Source organism: Dasypus novemcinctus, chromosome 13 (genome assembly GCF_030445035.2).
Source record: "Dasypus novemcinctus isolate mDasNov1 chromosome 13, mDasNov1.1.hap2, whole genome shotgun sequence".
Taxonomy (NCBI): Eukaryota; Metazoa; Chordata; class Mammalia; order Cingulata; family Dasypodidae; genus Dasypus; species Dasypus novemcinctus.
In genome coordinates, this window is record NC_080685.1 from 38,480,356 (window position 1) to 38,487,845 (window position 7,490).

General features: G+C 45.0%; 1 long non-coding RNA gene across 1 annotated transcript; it reads right to left on the reverse strand.

Moving 5' to 3' along the window:
* Positions 1 to 1,474: 1,474 nt before the first annotated feature.
* LOC131280908 (uncharacterized) lies at positions 1,475 to 6,928 on the reverse strand. The gene is made up of 2 exons (XR_009188588.2): positions 6,447 to 6,928; positions 1,475 to 4,656 (listed from the first exon to the last, which is right to left on the reverse strand). It is a non-coding gene; the product is annotated as an uncharacterized lncRNA (long non-coding RNA).
* Between the last annotated feature and the right edge of the window lie 562 nt (positions 6,929 to 7,490).

Below are 7,490 nucleotides of genomic sequence, written 5' to 3' on the forward strand. Positions count from 1 at the left end.
AACTACCGGTTCATTACTTATCACTTTCTTTCCTTTTAGGGACATCAATAGTCCCCTCATTAGTCCCAATCCCTCATAAACCTGCTCCTAACTTCACATTAACCTGGGGATGGTAGAAAGGCAGTTTATGAAGTGGTTAAAGATGTGACCTCTAGAGCCAGACTGGGCTTGGAATTGAATTCAAGTTCTGCAATTTACTGGCGGCCTTGTGATTTTGAGTTTTCATTTAACCATTCTGTCCTTCAGTTTCTTCGGATGTAAATGAGGATGAGAATATCTACCTCAGGGTTTGTGGCAGCTTGAAATTATTTTATAAATCCCCAAAAAAGAAAGATTGTGTTTTAAACTAATCCATTCTTGCAGGCGTGAGGCCCAGTTGACTGAATTACATCAGTGGGGCATGATTCATGTTGCGTCTCTGCTCTCTTCCTGGGTCTGATATAAAAGGAGACAGAGGAAAAAGGGAGCTGGCATACTGGATTCTGCAGTATGAGAGAGAGGGTTGCCTAAGCCTGAAGCCCCCACGAGGCCCCACTACAAAACTGAAAAGGAGACCAGCCCTGCTATATACCTGATCGTTTACAGCTGAACTTGGAAAGAGAGAAGAACACCTGAGACTGATGCAGGAGGCCCGGAAATAGGCAAGCCCTATGCCTGGTTGCTCAAAGCTGAGCTCCAAAAGACGGTAGATTCTCATAGGGAAAGGCAGAGGCCTCTGCAGAGATTGGCGGCCATGTTGCTTCACTATATGGCAACAATTCCAGTTTCAACAGTAGCTGACTTTGGTGAGAAAGCACCTTTTACAGTGCCTCGAGTTGAACTTTTCACTGACTTGAAACTATGAGCTTTTACCCCAAATAAATGCCCTTTATAAAAGCCACCACATTTCTGGTACTTTGCATTGGCAGCCCTTTGGCAGACTAAAACAGGATTGTTGTTAGAATTATTTAGGATAGAGCCTGGCACATAGTAACCAGAATATAAATGTTAGTTATTATATCTCTTTACCAATTGATTCTAAGTGTGGACTCATCCCTCCCTTTAATCTTCCACAGCATAACAAATACCAACTTATAATTTACAATAATTCTTTGCTAAAGTTTCCAGGATAATAAAAGGCAGTAACAAAAGAGGAAATTTCCCAGAACTAGCTATCTATCTACACTGATCCTCTTTGGGGTGGCTCCCTCCTTGTAGTAGAGCCAGCCTCACCTTCACCATTCTTCAATACCTGCCAGCATATTGGAGTCCAGCCCCAATTCCTTAAAGACCAGAGAAAGGAAAAGTTTTTCTTCCTTCCCTAGTCCAAGGTTATTTCCTAATCCAGTGTTTATTTCTCCTTCAGTCGCCTCTGCCTTTTCCCATGATGACTGACGAAGGGGCTTTCAACTACTTTCAGGGGCTCTATGTACCCAGATGTAATATGCCACCAAAACAATAGTCTGATATCAGTGATATCGGTGCATTTCCCAGATTTAAGTTATTTATTTATTTATTTATTTTAAGATTTTTAAAAATTTATTTATTTCTCTCCCCTTCCCCTCCACCCCGGTTGTCTGATCTCTGTGTCTATTTGCTGCATCTTCTTTGCTTCTGTTGTTGTCAGCGGCACAGGAATCTGTGTTTCTTTTTGTTGCGTCATCTTGTGTCAGCTCTCCGTGTGTGCGGCACCATTCCTGGGCAGGCTGCACTTTCTTTCGCGCTGGGCGGCTCTCCTTACGGGGCGCACTCCTTGCACGTGGGGCTCCCCTACACGGGGGACACCCCTGCGTGGCATGGCACTTCTTGCGCACATCAGCACTGCGCATGGGCCAGCTCCACACAGGTCAAGGAGCCCGGGGTTTGAACCGCGGACCTCCCATGTGGTAGACGGATGCCCTAACCACTGGGCCAAGTCTGCCACCAAGATTTAAGTTATTTAATCAATCCTATCCAATCCCTTTTTATCGCTGTTTCAGGATACTTGCCATGAGGGCAGGGACTCTGCCTGCCTTGTGTACTACTATATTACCACTGCCTGGGATGTGGTGGGAATGCCCTAAACATTTGAGGCTTTTATGGACCTCAGAAAGTCATGTATTTAGGGCTAATCCATTCTTGTGGGTGTAAACCTATTGTGAGACCTTCTTTTGATTAGGTTACTTCAGAAGGGCATGACCCAGAGCGGGTCTTAATCCTCTTACTAGAATCCTTTATAAATGGGATGAATACAGAGACAGACACAGAGAGAAAACTAGAGGAAGCCGGAAGCTGAGGCAACAGAACTGGGAAGGGAAGGGAGACCAGCAGACACCGCTATGTGCCTTGCCATATGACAGACAAGTCCAGGATTGCTAGCAGCCAGTGTTCAGGGTGAAAAGTATCACCTGATGGAGCCTTGATTTGGATATTTTCACAGCCTCAGAACTCTAAGCTTAAAAGTTAATAAACCCCCATTGTAAAAGCCAACCTATTTCTTATATTTTGTATTTTGGCAGCCTAGGTAATCAAAAACATCATAAATGAGTTCTTCCTCTGAAATAAGGTGAAGCTCAGTGTGATAGTTTGATATTTTGTGAATCCCAGAAAAGATCATGTTCTTCTAACTAATTCATTCTGTGGGTATTAGACTATTTGATTGCATTAGATTCAGTTCAGGGTCCTGGATTAGATCAATTTTTATTAGACTGCTTTAGGGCCTTTGAAGTGAGATGTGACCTCCCCTTTTGCTGGGGTCTTATATAAACTGAAAACTGAAAGCAGAAACACACAAAGAAACTGCCATTTTTACCTTGCCACGTGAGAAAGGTCTCCAAGATTGCCTGCAGTTGCAGAAAGACAAAGAAGCCCCAAGAGGCTGAGAGAGAGGTCCCAGGGGCTGGAGGCTGAAATTAATGGAGCTACAGAGCACAGAAAGAGGCCCCCAAGAGGCCAAGCCCATGGAGCAGCTCAAAGCTGAAGAGAGGAGCTCTGCCATATGCTTGACCACCCACAGCTGAGCTCATGGAGAAAGTGGCCTGGAGGAGAAGGTAGAGACCCAGAAGGAGAGCTGCCATTTTGCCTTGCCACCTGGCATGTGTCTAGGATCTGACCAGCAGCCGACCTTTGGTGAGAAAGCATCTCTGATGATGCCTTGATTTGGACATTTTTGCAGCCTTGAGACTGTAAGTTTTTACTCTAATAAATCCTCATTATAAAAGCTAAAACATTTCTGGTATTTTTGCATTGGCAGTCTTTGGCAAACTAAAACACTCAGGCTTACATATTATTCCATCAGTCTTCTGGATTTCAGCTTCAGATCTTTTGTGAAAATTACTTAATATTTAAACAAGTATACATCTCCACAAGAGTAAGTTAAATTCATAATTTTTTAAAAAGTCTTTAAAAAATATATACTCTGAAGAGGTCAACTATGCCTATAAGATAGAAAGCCCTTGTATTATTGTACATATTATGAGTTCTACTTTACTCAGTGACCTAATAAGGTGATTTTCCAAAACAAAAAGCAAGGTGCAGCTTTAAACAGACAGCTTTCCTGGTGATTACTTTACCACCAAGATATTCATTTATTTTTAAAATATTCATTGAGCACTTACCCTGTGGCTGGCACTGTATTAGGTTTTAGAAATACAGCAGGGAAGCAGATGTGGGTCAGAGATTCGGTGCTCGTCTACCATATAGGAGGTCCAGGGTTCGATTCCCAGGGCCTCCTGGTGAAGGCAAGCTGGCCCATGCAGAGTTCTGGCCTGCACAGGAGTGCTGGCCTGCACGGAGTCCTGGCCTGCATGGAGAGCTGGCGCAGCAAGACGGATGCAATAAAAAGAGATAGAGGAGAGAAAATAAGAGACACAGCAGACCAGGGAGCTGAAGTGGCGCAAGAGATTGAGCATCTCTCTCCTACTCCGGAGGGTTCCAGGATTGGTTCTGGTGCCGCCTAAAGAGAAGACAAGCAGACACAGTAGAACACACAGCAAATGGACACAGAGAGCAGACAGAGAAAACAATGAGGTGGAGGAGGGATAAATAAATCTTAAAGAAAAAAAAAAAAAAAGAAAGAAATACAGCAGTGCACAAGACAAACACACACAGTCCCCACCTTGACTGAGCTTCCAGTCTATCAAAACAATTAACCAAGTGTGATGAGTGGTTGCCATAGGAGATATGATCTCAGGAAAAGAGGTCTGCTGCCTGCACTTGAACCTGAGTAGCACTGCATTTATCACTTTTTTATTTTGAGATTCCAAGTAAGATTTTATTTGTAAACTGGCTCCACTACAAAAAAAATTTGAAAAATACTGTCATAATGAAGGGATGTTGCATATATAGTTATGACAACCTCATAAGCATTATTAGTCTCCTTTTATAGGTTAAAAGATGTGGTTCACAGAGGTGAAGTAACTCTGCAAAGTCTTATGACAAATCTCAATGCCTCATTCCAAATATCTGCTTTCTCTACCACACCACAGTACCTATACCCGAAAGGAGTAATCTTTATTTCTCCTAGGACAGAGACCTCTGGTGAATATTACAAAGCTTTGTGTTAGACTTATTGTCTCATATTTTTCATGAAAGAGATAAAACATGGCAATACAGAACATAATAGAGGAGTGGATGTGGCTCAGTGGTTGAGCGCCTGCTTCCCATGTACAAGGTCCTAGGTTCAATCCCTGGTACTTCCTAAAAAAAAAAAAGACAAAACAACACAATCATCTCAATCATCACAGAAAAAGTACTTGACAAAATCCAACACCCATTCATTATTTAAAAACAAAACCCTCAACAAAGTAGGAAAGGAAAGGAACATCCTCAACCTCATAAATGAGCATATATGAAAAACCTACAGCTAAAGTCATAGTTAATAGAGAAAAAGTGAATCAGGGAGTGACATCACCAAGAAAGAGTGAGACGCTCCTGGGTTCTGTCCCCCTAAAGAATTTCTGAACAAAAAACAAAATCTGGCAAAACCATCTTTCTCAGCACTCTGGAAAACAGTTAAAGGGTTGCAGTAACTATGTGCACACCAAATCAAGAAAAAGGCAAGTTAAAAATAGTAGGAAAATCCAGAACAAAGCTACTAGAACTAATAAACAAAGTCAGCAAAATGGCAGGGTACAAGATGAACACGCAAAAATCAGTGGTGTTTCTATATGCTAGTAATGAACCATCTGAAAATGAAATCAAGAAAAAAATCCCATTTACAATAGCAAAAAAAAAAAGAATATAATAGGGGAGCCAATGTAGCTCAAATGGTTGAATGCCTGCTTCCCATTCCCGGTTACAAGGTCCTGGATGGGTTCAATCTCTGGTATCTACTTAGGAAAAAAAAATCATTTAACCAAGGATGTAAAGGATTTGTATAGAAAACTACAAAATGTTGCTCAAAGAAACTAAAGAAGACCTAAATAAATAGAAGGACATTCTATGTTCATGGATTGGAAGACCAGATATTAAGACATCGATTCTACCCAGACCAATTTACAGATTCTAACAAAATCCAACAGCCTTCTTCGCAGAAATGGAAAAGCCAATCCTGGAATTCATAAGGAAGGGGAAAGGTCCTGAATAGCCAAAACCATTTAGAAAGAAAACAAAAGTGGAGGACTTCCCAATATCAAAACTTATTACCCTTTAAAAATAATAATAATTTTAAAAACAAAAAGCAAAATTTATTACCAAGCTAAAGTAATCAAGGTGCCAGCACAATGACAGATATCTAGACCAATGGAATCAAATAAAGAGTTCAGTAATAAACCCTCACATCTCTGGCGAGCTGAATTTTTTTTTGGGGGGGGAGTGCATTTTTACATCTATGAAAGATAATGGGGCAGAGAGCAGGGCAGGGCAAGCGTCACACCAAAATTCAGAGACCAGCCCAGGCAGAAATGCCCAGGCCTAGCACCCCACTGTGCTCAGTCACCAGGCAGAGGCACCCCAAGAACAGGTCGGTCTTGGCTCAACAACCAAGGGAGACCCTGGCAGTCCACCAGCTGCCTTCCCAGCAGCTAAACAGCAGGTTCTTTTTTGCAGGCAATTCCAGTGCTGCCGTCCACGGCCGCCACGGGCTTCCTGGTCTGAAGACTGGTCTCTTCTACCAGGTCTAGAAAATTCCATGCCACTTTCCTGAAAATCTGCCTCGCCTGGGCTATTTTTTCAGGCACATCAATGATATTGGTCTTTGGTTAGGCCTGAAATCCTGTTTAAGGTGGGTGCCCATCCCCACCTCAGGGGGAAGTGATGAGATGAGTAGGCGGGTCTTCCACCTCACCCACGCTGGGGGGTCCTGGCTGGCTTGGGTCAGGGGACCTGAGTTCTTCATTTCTGGCCTCTAAACAATTCTGTTTCCCACCATAGCCAGTCACACATCAAAAAGCAAAATAAATTCTAGAAAGCATTTTCCCTTCCACCATGCCGGAAAAGGAGCGCGTCTAGAGAGCTGCAGTGCCTGGCGCAGAAGTCGGCTCTTGTACCTTTTGAATTATATACCAGGGGAAGGATCCACCCATCTTATAGAAGAAAAACAACGTGGGGGCGGGGGGAGCTCAGCAAGCATGCTTTCCCCTCCGTAACAGGCGAACGCCCGCTCCCATCCCGACCCGAGCACCCCCCGGCCCCGGGGAAATGGGGGGCTGCAGCGGCTGGTGTCTCAACAGTCGCCATCCTCGTCCGGGGCAGCAAACCTCCCTCCACCCACCACCTCCGGGGGAGCGGCTCTGACTCCAGGAGGGGAGGTCAGTCACTGCCACCGGCCAGGGCGGGCCTGGGACCAAAGCCACATCCCACAGGCTCAGGAAGGTGCAGCTCCCTGCCTCCCTCCCGCGGATTCCTTGCGGTGAGGATGGCGTCCCCCGGCTTCCGTTACTCTGCTGGCGATGAGCCACGCCCGAGGCCGGCCCCGCCCCTTCACCCAGGCCCGGCGAGCTGGTCGAGGCTACGCGGAGCCTTATGGGGAGTTGGTGCTCGGTCAACACGGATGGCAAAGTAAGCTCCTAAGACCTCGTGTACACAGGCGAGGGAAGAAGGGCTACACCTCAAACTCGAAATCCCAGCTGGCGGGCCTGCTCCCCGCCACGCTGCTCCCTCCTCCCTGACCTTGCCAACTCCCGGGGCTTCCTGCCTGCCAGAGAACCTGGAGCCCGGTCTGGCTCGCCCTTCCCCTGAGACTCAAGGGTGATGTGGAGAGGATGCTTGTCACACACGTGATCACACTGGAGCCCTCAGGGCAAGCCTGTGAGCCAAGGACAACGGCGCCCATCCTACAGGGAGGAACAGTGGTGGTGGGGAGGGTGGTTTCCGAGATCTTAGGGCCAACTGAATTTTGATGAGGCTGCCACATTTACTCAATGGGGAAAATAGTCTCTTCAACAAATGGTGCTGGGAAAACTGGATATTCACATGCCAAAAAATGAAAGTGGACCCCTACCCTATACCACATACAAAAATCAACTCAAAATGAATTTAAGACCTAAATACAAGAATTAACCTATAAAACTCCAAGAGAAAAACATACAGGA